This window comes from Muscardinus avellanarius (assembly GCF_963383645.1).
Source record: "Muscardinus avellanarius genome assembly, chromosome: 13".
Taxonomy (NCBI): domain Eukaryota; kingdom Metazoa; phylum Chordata; class Mammalia; order Rodentia; family Gliridae; genus Muscardinus; species Muscardinus avellanarius.
The window spans coordinates 53809816-53828281 of record NC_137799.1 but is presented as its reverse complement, the minus strand read 5'-3'; the positions used below and the strand labels follow the sequence as shown (position 1 = coordinate 53828281).

Sequence of the window (18466 nt, the reverse complement as noted above, 5' to 3'; positions counted from 1 at the left end):
TTATGCTAAGTGAATTAAGTCAGGCACAGAAAGATAAATAACACATGCCGTTACTTCTATGTGGAAGTTAAAAAGCTGATCTCAAAGCAGTAGGGAATAGAATAGTTGTTACCAGAGCTTGGGAAAAGTAGGGTAGAGGGAAGAATGGAGGTCTAGAGGATGGCTAATGAGTACAGGGATGCAGATGGACAGAAAATAACTTCTGTTAGAAGCTCAGTAAGATAACTTGAGTGAACAATAATTACTTGAGTATTTTAAAATAACCAGAAGAGCTGGGAGTGGTGGCGCACGCTTGTAATTCCCACACTTGGGAGGCGGAGACAGGAAGATCATGCAGGTTCGAAGCCAGCCACACTGGCTTAAGAGACCCTGTTTCCAAATAAAAATATAAAATAGGTCTGGGAGTGTAGCCCAGAGGTAGAAGGGCTTCCAGGAACCCCAGTACCACCAAAAATAATAATAATAAAATAAAATAACTAGAAGAAATCATGTATGTTTGAGATGATAGACATGCCAATTACTCTGATCTGATGTTTACACACTGCATATACATATTGAAATGTCACACTGTATGTCATAAATGTGTGCAATCAATATACACCAATTTAAAATAAAATATGTTAAAAATAATATATCAATAAATATTCTGGTGATTGTCTGGCTGAAAACAACATATACAATATCTGTGGAGAGGGTAGTATAAGAAACAGTATAGGACAGAGTCAGAAAACTCTTTAAATCCCACAATTTAACTTAAGAAATATACATTTCTTAAGTACTCTAGCATTCTTTTAAAGATTAAATTTTTTTTTTTCTTTTTGTATGTGTGGTACTGGGGTTCCTGGAAGCCCTTCTACTTCTGGGCTACACTCCCAGACCTATTTTATACTTTTTTATTTTTGGAAACAGGGTCTCTTAAGCTAGCATGGCTGACTTCGAACCTGTGTGATCCTCCTGTCTCTGCCTCGCAAGCGCGGGGATTGACAAGCATGTGCCACCACACCTGGCAAGATTTTTTTTTTTTTAATTTTAAGAATAAATAAAGTTCAAATTCATTAATAATACTTGGCTCAAAGACTTCTTTTTTTTCCCCCTTAAAGCCTTTACTTTGAGACATGATGGAGAAATCTTACACACATGGTCATAATTGAGTGAAGATGACATAACATTGTCAGCTAACTTGGAAGCTGGACTCTGGAAATGACAGGATCCAGCACTGTAACAACTAATACTCCTCTCCTTCCTCCTCACCCTCTCCTTCAACAGAATCCACACCAACCTCCTCATAATCTTTCTCTAGGGCAGCCATGTCCTCACGGGCCTCAGAAAACTCTCCTTCCTCCATCCCCTCACCCACGTACCAGTGAACAAAGGCACGCTTGGCATATATCAGGTCAAACTTGTGGTCCAGGCGAGCCCAGGCCTCAGCAATGGCTGTGGTGTTGCTCAGCATGCACACAGCTCACTGCACCTTGGCCAGGTCGCCACCGGGTACCACAGTGGGAGGCTGGTAGTTAATGCCAACCTTGAAGCCAGTGGGGCACCAATCCACAAACTGGATGCTGCGCTTGGTCTTGATGGTGGCAATGGCAGCATTGACATCTTTGGGAACCACATCACCACGGTACAACAGGCAGCAAGCCATGTATTTACCATGGCGCGGGTCACATTTCACCATCTGGTTGGCTGGCTCAAAGCAGGCATTGGTGATCTCTGCTACAGAAAGCTGTTCATGGTAGGCTTTCTCAGCAGAAATGACAGGGGCATATGTGGCCAGAGGGAAGTGGATGCGGGGATAGGGCACCAGGTTGGTCTGGAATTCTGTCAGATCAACATTCAGGGCTCCATCAAATCTGAGGGAAGCAGTGATGGAGGACACAATCTGGCTAATAAGGTGGTTCAGGTTAGTGTAGGTTGGGCTCTCAATGTCGAGGTTTCTGCGACAGATATCATAGATGGCCTTTTTATCTACCATGAAGGCACAATCAGAGTGCTCCAGGGTGGTGTGGGTGGTGAGGATGGAGTTGTAGGGCTCCACCACAGCTGTGGAAACCTGGGGGGCTGGGTAGATGGTGAACTCCAACTTGGACTTCTTGCCATAATCAACAGAGAGCCGTTCCATCAGCAGGGAGGTGAACCCAGAACCGGTTCCCCCGCCAAAGCTGTGGAAAACCAGGAAGCCCTGAAGACCTGTGCACTGGTCAGCCAGTTTGCGAATTCGGTCCAAGACGAGGTCAATGATCTCCTTGCCCATGGTGTAGTGGCCCCTGGAATAGTTATTGGCAGCATCTTCTTTGCCTGTGATAAGCTGCTCAGGGTGGAAGAGTTGGCGATAGGTACCAGTGCGAACTTCATCAATTACCGTAGGTTCCAGGTCTACAAACACTGCCCTGGGCACGTGCTTGCCCGCGCCCGTCTCACTGAAGAAGGTGTTGAAGGAATCATCTCCTCCCCCAATCGTCAAAGACTTCTTATTTTGAAATGATCAACTGAAGCCACACATAGAGTAAATATTAGTCACTATACAGGTGTTGGTTATTATCTCTTGATGCATGGATACATTTTATTTAAATGTCACTATTTTAAAATGAAATTGTGCGTTTGAAATGTCATTGTAATAAACCTATGTTGACTCTCAGTGATCATCACTTAGCTTTCTTTTTTTTTGAAGATTTAAAGAAGTTTATTAAAAGATATAAATACAGAAAATAGAAATACAGCCCCATGCCAAAATGGCATGAGGGGGTACTCGAAATGAATACACCCAGCACTTAGCTTTCTAAGCCATCCTTTTTTTTTTTTTTTTTTTTTGGTGGTACTGGGGTTCCTGGAAGCCCTTCTACCTCCGGGCTACACTCCCAGACCTATTTTTGCATTTTTATTTGGAAACAGGGTCTCCTAAGCCAGCTCGCGGGGCTAGCTTCGAACCTGCGCGATCCTCCTGTCTCTGCCTCCCAAGCGTGGGGATTACAAGCGTGTGCCACCACGCCCGGCAAAGCCATCCATTTTCATCCCAAAGTTTTACCAAGGGCAGTTTCTTTCTTCTTTTTCCTTCCTTCATTCCTGGTTTTTTTTTTTTTTTTTTTTTTTTTTTTAAGCAAGGACTCTTCTGGCACCTCTCCAGCTCTCCATGATGTCATGGAGATCATTGACACGGTTGGATGATTTCATTCACTGTTCCTTTACATTTTGTGAGACATTAATAATCAAAGCCTAAAACCTTGGGCATAAATAGCTCCATTCTGTTCACCCCTCAATGAATCTACTCTTCCTGCCCTACATCAAGGGAAGCACATGAACTTCCCAGCCATACTGATTTGCTTCTGTCCAATTTGAAGATAGACAAATTCTGAGCATAGAAAAGAAGACAAATGAAAAATTAAGAGCTCTGCTTCTCTAAGATTTCTTGTAATGGTGTAACATGCCACCAAGAGTAATCACTTTCTTTCCTGTGTCTCCTCACTCTGAAGCAACCTCAACTTGTGCTGGGCCCCTTTACTCAAGAGCTCCTCCTGCTACCTTCATCATGTGTTCATGCCAAATAGAAATTTTCTTCAGAGAACCCATGCAGAAATGTTCTTGGCACTTGAGAGTGACAGAGAGCCCCAGCTACCAAACTGGAGCCCAGACTGAGCAGAATACTAACAGATGAAGAGATGAAAGCAAACCACACTGGTGCTGGTTGACAAGGCAGGTATAGCCAGCAGTATTTGCAGCAGTACTGTCATCATTCTCTACTGGGCATATAAGAAGGTTGGTAGGAAAGAAACAGATTTATTTTAATATGAAAGCTCAAAGATAATATGGTAATATGGTAATAAAGGTAAAATGTTAATAACCCAAACCTTAACAATTGGTTTGTTTGAGTCACAATCTCTTTGTCTGAATGTTCTAAGACTTCTTTAAGAGGTGAGTATTTCTTTTTAAGTATTTATTTATTTATTTATTTATTCATTTATTCATTTATTTTAGTACAGGGGATCGAGCCCAGGGGCATTCTACCGCTGAGCTATTTTATTTTAATTTTTATTTTGAAACAGAGTCTCACTAGGTGGCTAAGAGTCTTTCCAAGTTGCTGAGGCTGTCCTTGACCCTGTGATTCTCCTGTCTCGGCCTCCCAAGTACTAGAATTATAATCATGTGCTACCACATCTAGCATTAAGTTGTTTTATAAAAACTAATATTGGTTTGCTTTTCTCAATGTGAAGACAATATTTGTTTGTTAAGTGCCCATTTAATAAAAATTACATGGAACAATCATTCCCTGGGAGAAGACAATGTTTGAACAAAACTAAAATATAAATCCAGACTAGTGCCTCCTAGCTGGGCTTGGGAAAAGAAATTCTGCCTTTGCTGGAGCATTTATTGAGCTGTCGTAATATGATCAGCCTAAAAATAAGGGGGATGTGGAGGGAATAAGTATAATAATTGATTTCTGATCTCAAGGAACACTCAGCCGAAGTAGAAATAAAAGATTAGCCCTTGTGTTAATCAGCTTTTCATTGCTATAACAAAATAGCTGAGAAAAACAATTTCATGGGAGAAGATTTATCTCAGCTCATGATTTCAGTTGGCTGGCTATTGCTTTAGGCCTCAAGCAAGGCAGAAAATCATGGCAGGGCTAACAGCAGGCAAAGATTCTATGTGAGCGAACAGAAGCCAGAGCAGTGTGTAGAGACGATAATGGCCCCTCAGCTATGCCTGCATCCCAGGCCCTAAAGCCTAGAATATTATTTTATATGATAGAATGTGATTAAATGAGGGATATTGGGAGGCTGTTCTAAAGTATTCATCTGGGCTTGATGTAATTATAGTGATCCTTATAAGAGGGAGGTAAGAGGGTCAGAAACCAACAAATAAGAAATGGCAACTGCTGCAGTTGTTGAACAGATGTGAGAAGAGGCCATGAGCGGAGGAATGCGGGCAGCCTCTAGAAATGGGAAGGAAGGCAAGTTCTCCCACAAAGCCTCCAGCTCTGCAGGCACCTTGCACTTAGAGTAACACTGATGGTGAGCTGCTAGCCCCAAAACAGTAGGAGAATAAATAGACTTTGTTTTGAGTCATTAAACTTGTGGCAGTTTGTTACAGCAGCTTTGGAAAATTAATACAAGTGGGAAATGTGAGTTACTTATATGAATGTAAATTCCTCTGTATGAGCTAAGGAATGTGATCACATCTGGGTTTCCCAAGCTAAATTCCCACAGTCCTGGACTGCCAGAAAGATTTTTTATTTCCACTGATTGCTTAAAAACTCCAGAAAGGAACATATTACCCTGGGGGTGGGGGCTAGGGTCAGGAGAAGCCAAGAGTTGATTCTGTCCCAATTTTCAAAAGATCCAGCATTTTTCAGGAGGATTTACTACTCCATGCAAGAATATTCTCCCGCAGGCATCTTTCTAGCCTAAAACCCCAAGTAGCTCTTGAGAGCTACAGTTTCCAAAAAACAACAATGAAGTTGTCATCTGTGTAGATGAATCGACCCGTGGGAGCTCCCAGAGGCCTGGTGGGGAAGGCTGGCCAGGTTCACAACCACATAGCAAAAGCCCCTGGGGCCATCAATGCAGAAAACCAGTAGCTTCTACTAATAAATCAATACCTTCCCAGAAGAACGTTAAGTTATTTCTTATTACTGTTGGTTTATGGGGAAACCTTAGAGAAAGAAAAAAGAAAGAAAGAAAAAAGGCCATGTCAGATCTGTCTAGACCATGAAATCCACCTGACATTATGACTCTGATGGACCATTTGAGCTATTCCTTTTGAAAGATCTCATTAAAAGTGGAGCTCTCAGCAGCTTTGAATTTCACATGGCATGAGCCTCCCTTTGGAGAGCTAACAATGGTCTAGATGCCAGAGAATCCCAAACACTGAACAGTTTCCCTGGTGTCCATGGCTAAAGCCACTTTCTCAAGGTCTCTGCAAATCATATTACTTTAGCTACGGGTAGCTGATTCGGAGCCCCTTGGAAGAGGTTTCTCCTATGTCTCCAGCCCTAGAAGCAAGTGGCGGTGATCATGTCTCTGAAAGGGAATGGATGCCCATCTTACCTGCTGGGGCAGCCTGCTCAGTCTAAGGGTAGTGGGGGGGGGGGGAGAAGAGGGGCTGTTCATTCAGAGTTGCAACCAGCTGGAGTGGGGCTGAGCCCAGCATCCAGGAGGAATGACAGCTTAATTCCCGGCCCCCTGCCAGGAAGCCTTGGCAGGGGTTAATTAATTTCCTCTCCAGCAGTTCCCTGGGAGAGCTTGCATGGGTTCAGAGCTGTGTGAACCCACAACAGTCCCTGCATGGGGCCTGGAAAAGGGGCAAAATGAGCTGGTGTCTGGTTGCTCCATTGGTATCTTTGTTTTCTCTTTTTATGTAGATCAGTCAGGTAACCCACTGACCACTTAGAAGGGACAGCAGCAGCTGGTGGCCTTCAGGGAAGCTGCAAAGTAGAATGGGTTGCCTCTGGCTGGTCCCAGCATCCTCTCAGGGACCCTTTCTCTGAAACACATTCTCCCATTCCTCAAAGATCTTTACCCTACCAATTAGTCTGCATGAAACTTCAGATAAGAACTGAAAATTTTGAATTGATAATTATTTAATAATTATATAAACATTAAACCCATGCCATGGGCTAGGAAGAAGCAATTTAACACAGAAAGTAACATGTAGGAAGCATTTGATATATATGTGTCATGCACTGTGCTCATTTACACTCACAACTCAAATTAAAAAATTCCTGGCCCCATTGTAGAGGTGTAAAAGTGAGGCACAGAAGAGTTGAATAATTTACTTAGCACCATACAGCTGGTAAGTTATGGACAAATCAAGAACTTGGATCTGGTCTGCCTTACTCAAATCCATGGGGCTTGGGGGTTCGGGGGATTGATTTTCTGTGCCCATTGTAGGCTAGAAATTTGGAATTTAAAATAAAGCAGCAACAATAAAACACTAGGTTAAAATCCTGGCTTTGCTTTTTAGTAACTGCTTGCCTATGGATAAATTAGTTAAATTCTGTAAATCTTTGTGTTTTTATATTTTAAAAAGGATGATAAAATTAGCATAGGATTAATGAAAATTAGATAATGTTTATATATTGCTTAGTATAATACTTGGTATATAGTAAGTTTTCAAAAAGCATGAACTGTATATAAATATCTTTCTTTTTTGGAGTTTTCAAGCTTTATATTTTTACTTTTATACTTTTATTGGTGCATTATTATTGTACATCATAGTGAGATTCAAAATGCACATATCACCTGCTGTGTTTTCCTCTGTACCCTGCTCTCCTCCCTGTACACTTAGTGAGATTGGTGGTGATACCTTCACACTTAGACATAATATTTTTTCCATGTTGTTCTTAAGAATCTCACCCTTTAATTGCAATTCCCTTTCCAACATACTTCCTACTCTCTAAAATTTCGGTATTTGTGAACTGACTTTTGAAGATTGTTTTCCCACTGGCAAAAAATTTCAAATGAGCCCCCTTGAGTCATTCAGCACCACAAAACTGACCTAATCGAACTGTCACCACGTTTTCTAGTTCACTTTTTCTCAGGACAGAACAAACCTTTGGATTTCTCACTTCCGCACCTATAAATAGCTGTTACTTTTTATTTGGAAAATATCACTGGTGATCTAAGGAGTAAACTATTTCATAGGCACCTTAATGGGTTTTTATTGAACCATAGTCTCAAGAACCTGACTCAATTTTTACTACAGGGTCTTGAGTTCAAAAATTGTGACTTGTCTTTCTAGAGATACCTACTAGAGGAGGTGGGTACCTGAGCCCAAAAGGAAGTTCCAATTGCACAGCCAGCTGGAGAGCTTTCTGGCAGCATCTGATTAAACTAGCAGGGCTTATGCCCTGTGTTGAGGTAATCCTACTCTCTGGTATGTACGTCAGAAACAAACTTCATACCAATTGTCAAGAGCTACCTAAGAGAATGTTCAGTGTGGCCTCATGTGACAGTTGAGAGGTGGGAGCAAATTGGCTAGCCCTTAAAAGGGATCCAATTAAGTAAAATACAGCGGTATATGTCCCCCCCAAATTACTATGCAGCAGGTAAAAACAATGGATTTGATTAATTTCAGCAGGATGGATGCATAGAGAAAAAAGAGAAATTAAGCAAAAGAAAAAGTATGGTTTGTATAGTGCCAAACCATTTATAAAAATTAAAAGCATCTACACATCAGATAGTGTGACCTATTTTAGGAGGGAACGCAAATATTTATGGATACTGCTCAAACCTATTAGAAGGGCCCGGTATCAGCCAATGATGACAATGTGCTGCGCACAGGCGGGTATGACAAGTTCAGCTTTCCACAGTACAGAGCCAATCAAATCAAGCCAGGTACAAGCAAGGTGCAATCCAATTACAATTGACACCAAGAGGAAAGCAAACAGGATCCTAATTTGAAAAGAGCAAACAAAGTCTCATGGAGTTATAACATTCTAGCTGATAGATAGCAGGATTTAGGTGTGTAAAGGTAAGAAAAGCCTTTGAAGATGGGAGTAATTTTTTAAGCAGAGATCCTGAAAGAACGTAGACATCAATGAGGGAAAAAAATGCAGTCAGCACATAGAGAGGGGATGGAATGAAATGGCTGGGAAGACCAACAGGATGAATAAACGTTAGAGTAGGGGAGGTCTTGGAAGACACACTATAGACTATTTAGTAGACAAAGAGAATCCAGTAAATGTTTTGTTTCAGTACTGGGGATTGAACCCAGAAGAATTCTCCCTCAAAATGTTATCCTCAGCCCCATTTTTACTCTATCTATCTATCTATCTATTTATCTATTTATTTATTTTGTGGTACTGGGGATGGAACCCAGGGTCATTGTACCTCTGAGCTACACTCCTGGCCCTATTTTTTAGTCTTTTTCATTTTTGAAACTGGGTCTCACTGAGTTGCAAAGAACCTCGCTAAGTAGCTGAGGCTGTCCACAAACTGCAATCCTCCAGTGTCCGCCTCCAAGCATGCACCACCACGCCCGGCTTTATTCTTTATTTTGAAACAGGGACTCATTATTGAGGCTGGCCACAAAACTGTGATCCTCCTGTCTCAGCCTCCCAAGTACTGGGATTACAAGCATGGGGGCACCACCAGTAAATGTTTTAAATCGGAAAAAAAGGTACATGTTTAATAAAGTTATTTGGAGAGAAAGACCATAGTCAGAGAGCACCATCCTTGGGTAGCACAGGAATCCTTTACATCAGACTCACATGATCATTTGCTAGAAATGCATATTTCTGGGCCCTGCCCTAGTTCACTGTACCAGGAGGTGCTGAGGTAGAGCCTTGGAATCTGCATTTTAGACTAGGCCCCCAAGTGACATTTAGCTTGTTAAAAATTAAGAACTATGTCTCTTTAATTGACAACTCATATTAAAATCAGTTGAGAAGATTTTTAATTCCAGATACTCTAGCTGGTCATTGGACTGAGAGTTCTGGGGGGTGAGGCCTGGCCCTCAGTATTTTTTAAAGTCTCTCAAGTAATTCCAGCGTACAGACAAGAGCGAGAACCACTGCACTCCAAAGGCCTTCTGTAGAAAACTCAAGAGCCAGCAAGACTTCCCTTCGTTCCATCTTCATTTGATCTTCAGCTAATTTGATTCTCTACTTAATTGGATCAAAGCCTCAGGTTCTGAATCACTTATATTAAAAATATAAATTACCCAACCTTTTATTTCAAGAACCCCTAGGCACACAGTACGGTACTTTTCTATCCCTGGATTTGGGAAATTGACATTTGATTATCATAAAAGGGCTAATGTTGGAATTAAATAAAAGTAGCAAGATCTCTGTTCTAAGTGTAGTCTGATGAAAAACCACAATGACAGGTTTTATATAAGGTGGAATGTGACACACACCTTGTATATTGACCACATCGAATGCACCTTGAAATGACAAACATACAAAAATTAAACACATATGGATATTATGTGCATATATCAACTTCAGGTGACAGGAATGGGTCTGATATGAAGGAGCATACTAGATTTGTAAGCCTGCATGGTGCTAAGACACATAAATTATACCTTAAAGTTGGCTTATTTATTGGTCAGTAAACAGATTTCTGCTTTAACGTGGTATCTGGCTACAGCTTCCTGGACTATCCTCTCTAGCTGCCCACTAAAATGTCTATGGAGAGACAGAATAAGGAAACTCAAATCCTCAGACATCCTCAACAATGACTGTCAACTCGGTGCCAGAATCTGGGAAGACTCTCTGTTAAACAGAAGGAAATACAGTGTATTTCAAAACCCAATTGACCTCTCCCAACTCAGTGCAGCTTATCCTTTAATGTATAAGGAAACATCTATGAAGTTAATTTGTTTCTTTAACACTGGGTGCTAAAACTGATAAACAGAATAGTTTAGAGATGATAAATGTTAAGATGCTACAAAAAACATACAAAATACCAAGTAAAGATACCAGGCTCTTGAATAAGAATATTCTGTATTGCTTCTAAAAATAATACAAAAAATTAAATGACTTCCCTATTGAAATTCCAGAGGATTTATTGTTTTGTTTTGCTTTTATCTCATTTTGTTTTGGAATATGGCATAATTATTCTAAGGATGTTTGAAAAACAGAACAAAAGGGAAAGTGCCAAGAAAATAGAAAAAAAGACTTTCCCTATCAAATTTTTAATCTTATCAAATAACTATAAAATCAAAAAGGTAGTAATTGTCCAAGAATAGAATCGATAAAATAGAATAGTATATATGAATATGAAATTTTTTTAGATACACCAATGTGCTTTTATTGGTGTATTATAGTCGCACATCATAATGTAAATGTCATTGATAATGACATACATGCACACAGCACTTGGTCACCCTCCCCCAGTCCTCCTTTCCCTCCCTCCCAATACAGAGCATCAAGATAGATGCTGGTCTATTCACATGTATACACATAGCCAATGGCAGTGTTTCCATTAATGAACTTCAGTCTTCCTCCTCCCCTACCCTTAGATCTCTTTCCCAGCTCCACTGAGGTTTCTCCTTCATTATCTGGAGTTCCTCTTGTATTCCAATTACACCCTATCCTGCACATATTAGAGGAAACATATGACTCTTTATTCTCTGTGATTGGCTAATCTCACTTAACATATTTTCTCCAGTTTAAATATGAAAATTTAATATATAACTAAATGAGGCACTTCCAATTAAGAGAGGAAAATATTGAATAAATTTTCTGGAAAACAAAACAGAGCCCTTCCTCTATTCTTATGCCAAGTAGACGTCTAGGCACATCGTGGATTTAAATGTTTAAAAATGAGAACACAGCCCAGTGTGGTGGCGCATGCTTGTAATCCCCGCGCTTGAAAGGCTGAGACAGGAGGATCTCAAAAGTTTGAAGCCAGCCTCAATTACTTAATGAAGCTCTCAGCAACTTAGTGAGACCCTGTTTCCAAATAAAATATAAAATAGGTCTGGGAGTATAGCCCTGAGGTAGAAAGCCTCTGGGTTCCACCCCCAGTACTCCCCCCTCCACACACAAATGAGGTCACATTTTTTTAAAATATCAAATTCACAAATCAAAAATAAAGACTTATAAATGATAACTTTATTATGTACAAGTTGTGAATCTCTGTATGGAATAAAGAGGAAGAAGAAGAAAGGAAAAGAGAGAATCCTTTCAAAAACCAATATCTATAAGCATCAGATAAGACACCATTCTTTGGAGACCTAAATCCATTTGGCTTAAGCTACACTCCACATCTCTGGGACTCTTCACTCATTCGCCAAGATTTCTGTATATGCCCAGTGGCTCACGTTCTCATGGGCGCTCTACACCTTTATCAAAAAATCTTGTTTCTAAATCTACACTAACCTCCCTCTCTTTTTCATGCCAAGTTGGTTAAATTTTTTTATTAGCCTAAAATCTCATTCACAGCCTTTACATGTTTAACACAGTTTACTGAATATTTAGAGTGAAAAGAGATATAGCAATAAAATCAACTGAATATTGGACATTTTTGTCCTAAACACTCCTTTGTATATTTCAACACCTGGAATATATTATAACTAACAATGATTTTCTGCAGGCTCCATCTCCTTCCTGTGTTGGCCAGCTCCTTCTTTCACAGTATTTCTTTTTACCTCCTGTATAAACCTCACTTTTCTGTTTTTTCTTACTCTCCAAATTTCGATTACTGTTAAATGTCATAACTATTTTTTAAAATGCACAATACAAATAAGAAATGTGTTGGTCATGAAAGATATTATTGACACTCTAGGTTCTCTGTCTCTTTCTCTCTTTCACACACACACACACACACACACACACACACACACACACCTTTTCCCATAACAACCCCTAATCCATCTGCTAAAAATAAGCAATAATCTAAGATGTAACCATCACTTTGTTTTCTTTTATAGTTCATCTACATAAACAAACAGTCCTAAACGATATAGTTTTCTTTTTCAACTTTTTATTTATGGAAATAATACGAAATATGTTCTTTGTGGCAATTTCTTTCCCAAAACTTGTTGATAAGCTTTATCCATGTTGGAACATGTAGATTTAATGTGTTTATATTCACAACTGTATAGCCTTCCATATTAAAATCTGTTTGTTCTACTCTTAATGACTATTTTAGTTGTTTCCAGTTTGGGAAAAATCAGAAAGAATGCTTCAATGATTATATATATACATATATATATATATATATATATATTATATGTATATATAATATGTATATATTTTTAAGCATGATTCTCTGGAATAAGTATATATATTTTTTCCCTAGGCCATATAATATGTGTGCCTATATTAGGCAATTTTCCATAAAGATTATATAGTCCCACCAGTAATTTTTGAGAATTCCTGATATTCCACATATTCAAAAACATTTGACATCAGCAAATTTCTGATTAGTGTGTTTTTATTGGTATTTTTATTTATGTATATCTGATTTCTAACTAGGTATTGGTAATGTATTGGCCATTAGGATTTCTTCTTCTGTAAATTGTCTGTTCAAATCTTTTCTCTTTTTATCAGTTGTCTGCTCTTTTTTCTCAGTTTGTAAGAGTTCTTTATATATACTCAGTATTTATCAATTGTATACACTGAACAAAATATGTCTTGTTATCATGTCTTCTGTTTAGCGCTATCTAGCACTCCAATGAATATGGTTACCCATTGTTTCACTGTTTTCTCACTAACTACATTGTCATTATATATAAATTAAATGATTCATCAAGGTATTATCCTAAATAAAATCCATTTCCCACTTAAAATACTCATTTAAATTATGATGTTTAGATAATTTAAGAATTTACCTCATTAAGATTAAAATATTTTTGTGTGCTCAATGACAATTTATAAAACCATGTAGTTCATATGAGAGATAAGTGGTTAATACCTATAATACACACACACACCCCCCCACACACACACACACACACATACACACACACAGTTTACATATAACCATAAAGATAAAACCCAATGGACAATTCATAAAAGAAGAAACACCAAAGCTTAATAAGCATGATGTTTGTTTAATGCTATTAGTTAAACAAGTGCAAGTAACTATAACTTAATATGAATATTTATCTTTTTTTGTTGTTGTTGTTGTTGTTGTACTGGGGGTGGAACCCAGAGGCTTTCTACCTCCGGGCTACACTCCCAGACCTATTTTTTATATTTTATTTGGAAACAGTCTCACTAAGTTGCTGAGAGCCTCAGTAAGTAGCTGAGGCTGGCTTCGAACCTGTGTGATCCTCCTGTCTCAGCCTCCCAAGTACAGGGATTACAAGTGTGCGCCACCACACCCGGCAAATATTCATCTTTAAGATCAACAATATAAAAGTTTTTGACCAGACTCTGCTGAGAGAGTGTCAGAAATGGGGACTCTCATGAACACTTAAAGGGAATATAAATAAATGTATTTAAACTTGCCTGGAAATTATTTGATAAACTATGTCAAAAATATCAGTGTAATGTCCCTATCTTTAGAATGTGAAATCCATCTTCTTTCATTTTACCTGCAGGAGATAATTGCCTAGGTGTGAGCTGACCAATGCAGAGACTCTTTACTGCAGCATTATTAATGCAATGGAAAGTGCAACCCAGCAGCCGCAGGCTGGTGCCCAGCTCTGGGGAACCACATGTGCACCATCGTCTAATAGGCAAGTTTCAAAAGGATGCCTGGTAGGTGGGAGATTTGGTTTGCCTAATACCTGCCACTGATTTCTTTTTTAATGTGAGTTTATCACATTTATTTTAAACTTAATAGATTTCACCAAAAAACTTGATCTAGATCATCTATGGCAAAATCAGATCCAGCATCTGAGAGCCATCTACATTTCTTTATGATAACAACTGGAGTTGAATATCAACTCCCCTACAGCTTCCATTCTCTTGTATACCAGGCCTGGCTCATTCCTTTATGTTACCTGCTTAATACCTCACCATTTTTGTTTACAGCCCTTACATTAATAATTCATTACATCCTGCCAAGGATACATAACTGCAAATGACTGAATTTTTCTTCCCTTTAAAGTAACTTTTTTTCAGCTGGGTGTGGTGGCGTACGCTTGTAATCCCAGTACTTGGGAGGCTGAGACAGGAGGATTGCAGGTTTGTGGCCAGCCTCAGCAACTTGTGAGGCCCTTTGCAACTTTGTGAGACCCTGTTTCATAATAAAGAATAAAATAGGTATGGGGATATAGCTCAGAGGTAGAATGCCCCTAGGTTCCATCCCCAGTACCACACACACACACACACACACACACACACACACACACTCACACACACATTAATTAATTTAATAACTTTTTCCAATCATTAAAGTAAAGCATTTTACTATAAACAGTTGAAAGCACAGAAATACATAAAAAGAACAAATATCAGTAATAGCATCCCTCCTAAGAAATACCTTATAGAATGTATGTATATAAATTTATATACATGCATATGCATATAAATTCTTTCACATATCTATTTTGTATAATTTATATAAATTATGTTGCATATCTATTTTGTGTAAAGTTGAAGTCATGATTTGTAGTTTGGTATTTTCCAGCATTACATAAGCAAGTCATTGCATTATAGACTATTTTCTATCATTTTTAATGACTGTATAATAGGCCACGGTATGAGCCAGGAGTAGCAGCTTGTGCCTAAAATCCCAGTACTTGGAAGGCTGAGACAGGAGGATTGCAGGTTCTTGAGCCAGTCTCAGCAGCTTAGTGATAACTTGTTTCAAAATAAAAAATAAGTTAAGTCTGGGTGTAGAGCTCAGAGGTAGAATGCCCCTGGGTTCAATCCGCCATTCCGACATATATATATATATATATATATATATATATATATATATATATATATATAGTAAGTGAATAGTAAATGACAATAAGTCAATGACATAAGTCAAGGACTACTGACAAATAGTCAATGACATGGATATAAGACAGTTCTTCTGATGTTAGACACTTTACTTTAGTGGGTTCTTTATATTTTGTGTGGTGGTGGTGGGAGGTCTTTTTATTTTTCTATAATAAACAGTGCTAGAGTGGAAGAATTTTCTCTACAGTTTGGTGTGTTTCTATAAATATATAATGTTTGTATAAAACATTCCCAGAAATGCAATGTCTGGATCAGAGTATATGACATCTCATGGCCCTTGATATATATAGAATTGCCAGTTTACTTTCCTAGGTTGATGAGATCAATTCACCTTCTCAAAACAGGGAAAGGGGCCCCTTGCCGCATCCATATGTTTCTCCCTAGAGATAGATACTTTGGGCTCACTTTTACCAATGAAAACGTCTAACGTCAGTTGAACTGTGTTGATCAATAATGTTTCTGTTGTCAATGAGATCCTTGGCAGACCAGGAAACACGCACAGGCAGGACTGGTTCAAAGAGAACTCTATCATTTAGAAGGCCAGGCCTATGACTGCTCCTGAATAGCAAGGTGCAAAAAAAAAAAGTGCCTAAACTGTACTCCACCGTCCTCCCCACAAATCCTTATGCACACACACCAGAGAGTTAATGCCCAAGAAAACATCACCACAGCTACATCATCAAGAGTGAGGGGGTTCATATGGCACAGTGATTCCAAAGAAGTCACCTCCACTCCAGATGCAGTAGCCCCAGGTATCATGCACCAGATGTGATCCCCTGGGCCCAGGGTGGGCGGGTTCCGAGCACACAGCTGCCAATGATGAGGTCATCAGCACAATTTGGGGGCTGGCTGAGTTCACTGGGGTGAGAGAAAAAAGCATGTCACTTTTCTTTTTTTCTGTTTGAAGTCACTAAGCTTTGGGGTTCAGGAGGGAATTGTTGCTCTCACTTTATTCTCCAAGAGGCGGGTGGCTGCCTGCCAGAGGCAGCTGCGGCCGGGTCATTTGCATTGCACACAGTCTCTGGTTTTAGAGGGAAGCTCTTCCTTCCCTTAGATCATCTGCTTCTTTAGAGTCAGGGCCACTGCCTCACACAGATTGTATTCGCCCTTTAATCTTTTTCCCCACCCCTCCCTCTCCCTCCTTGACTTATTCCATGCAGTTTAACAAGCTTTCCAGACTGGTCCAGCAGGCTCATCCCGATAGCTTTGAAAGCCAGCTGGCGGACAAAGGAGGAATTATTTCATATACTCCAACTGGGTGGGTGCAGCAGAGAGGCAATTTGTAGAACACATGGGGTCTTCTCTCTTTCTCTCTCTCTCTCTCTCTCTCTCTCTCTCTCTCTCTCTCTCTCCCTTCCTCCCTCTCTCCCTCCTTCTCTCCACCCTACCTGCCAGCCACCCCTAGGTGCTAAAATGAAGTAGCTTAGGTCTCGTCTCCTGGATCATGACTGGGTCTGACCTCCTGAAGCACACTTATGATTGCTGAACTTTCAAGTGGCTCTGGCAAACCTACGGGGCCCTGGGGGAGTACTTTCCCAGAAGGAGGAGCAAATTCCCTTTTGTGTATGGGCACATTCTTGAAGTTTCACCAAGGTGATGCTGAGGCTAAAAGGGATGAAGAGCTGGCTGTCCTCCGACATGGCGGAACTTGCTCACAGTTAAATGGGGCACCTCTTTTCTTTCAGACAGTACAGAGAAAAGGCAACAAAGAAGGAGACAGAAGGTAGACTAGGAGGGGACCAGGATGCATGGCCCTTTTTCTATAGAGAAAAATTTGTTTCTAGTCAACTATTGCTTAAGAACTGAGAAGAATATTTCAGGTGTCATTTTTTTTTTATCTCTCCAGTTAGAGATGATTTCAACCATTACTTTAGAAATGATACTAAATGGAGAGTAAGTGGTCCATTTCAACTTCATCTTTGCAACTCAGCCTGGAGAAAAGCCATGTGCGAGGAACCAATAAAAAGAACAATCAGAGCGGTATATTAGTCACTGTTGAGCACCTATGTCCCAAGACGGGCTCCATCTATTATGAAGTCCAAAGCTGTTCTCCCTGTCCTCAGAGAAACCAGCAATCAATAAAGAAGAGAGTTGCCTAATTTCAGGGGAATTACACTTCCTATCATTTGGGAAGGCCCTGATTCTTATTATCAAATATCACTGCAGGGCATCTTGAAGCTGTTTAAAATTTTTAATCATTTAGAATAGGAGAACCTCTATTGATTGGAACCCAAATACCAGGATCCTCAATATTTTTCTATTCATTTTGAGAATAATGAAGTAAAGAAAGAGAGAGAGAGAGAAAAAAAAGTAACATGGAGTTTAAAAAAATAAAGATTTCAAGAGCTATCACAATCTCCCAAGCATTCTCTTATCTAATTTTTGAAGGAATCATACTTAGATCCTTCAAGTAAGAAAGAAAAGTGCCTCTGCTTACCAGCTATGTTTTTAAGGCACCAGTCAACGCTGCCACATACCTTATTTTACCTAATCTTCATAATAATCTTAGATCGTTGGTGTTATCTCACATTTCCAATCTCAGATCTCTCCTACTGCTCGATATTCCCAATGCCACACACCACGTGACATTTTCATGTTGAACATCATCTTCTGGCCTGGCCTCTGTGCATCCTAGGGCCAGGTGAGTTAGCACGCTGGGCTGGAAGCAGACACCTAGAAGCCATTCCTATCCCAAGAGGGCCAGCAGGAAAGTAACCACATGTGGAAGTGACTGACTCTTGTGAGTCTCCATGATTAAACCCAAAATAAACTTATTTCTAATTCACCTAACTTAGATGACTCCAATCCCAGACAACAGGAGGAGAAGTTTAACAAAGGGGACGTTGAAAAGAAGATAAAGGTCGACTCTGGTTCTTTAATGCCTCACTTTTGAAAATTTTGCTGCAAAAATGCAAACATGAACACTTTGCTAGTATCACCCTTAGGGCCTCAAGAGGTTCTGCAGCTGACGCTTTATCAGCTCTGCGGTAAACTGACCTCTGCCCAGGAAAGTTGCCATCTTCCCAAGCATTTGGCACTGACTTCAGAGCTTACTTCACGCTTATCCGAAGAGCCTCACTAGTAGCCTTAAGGGTTGGCTGGATTTTTGGAAATAAGCAA

At 39.8% G+C, this 18466-nt stretch overlaps 1 pseudogene across 1 annotated transcript; it reads right to left on the bottom strand.

The window, feature by feature from the left end:
• Positions 1 to 1225: 1225 nt before the first annotated feature.
• LOC308272209 (tubulin alpha-1B chain-like) lies at positions 1226 to 16986 on the bottom strand (annotated as a pseudogene). The gene is made up of 3 exons: positions 16856 to 16986; positions 15775 to 15904; positions 1226 to 2470 (listed from the first exon to the last, which is right to left on the bottom strand). The product of its transcript is annotated as a tubulin alpha-1B chain-like (transcript).
• Positions 16987 to 18466: the final 1480 nt, after the last annotated feature.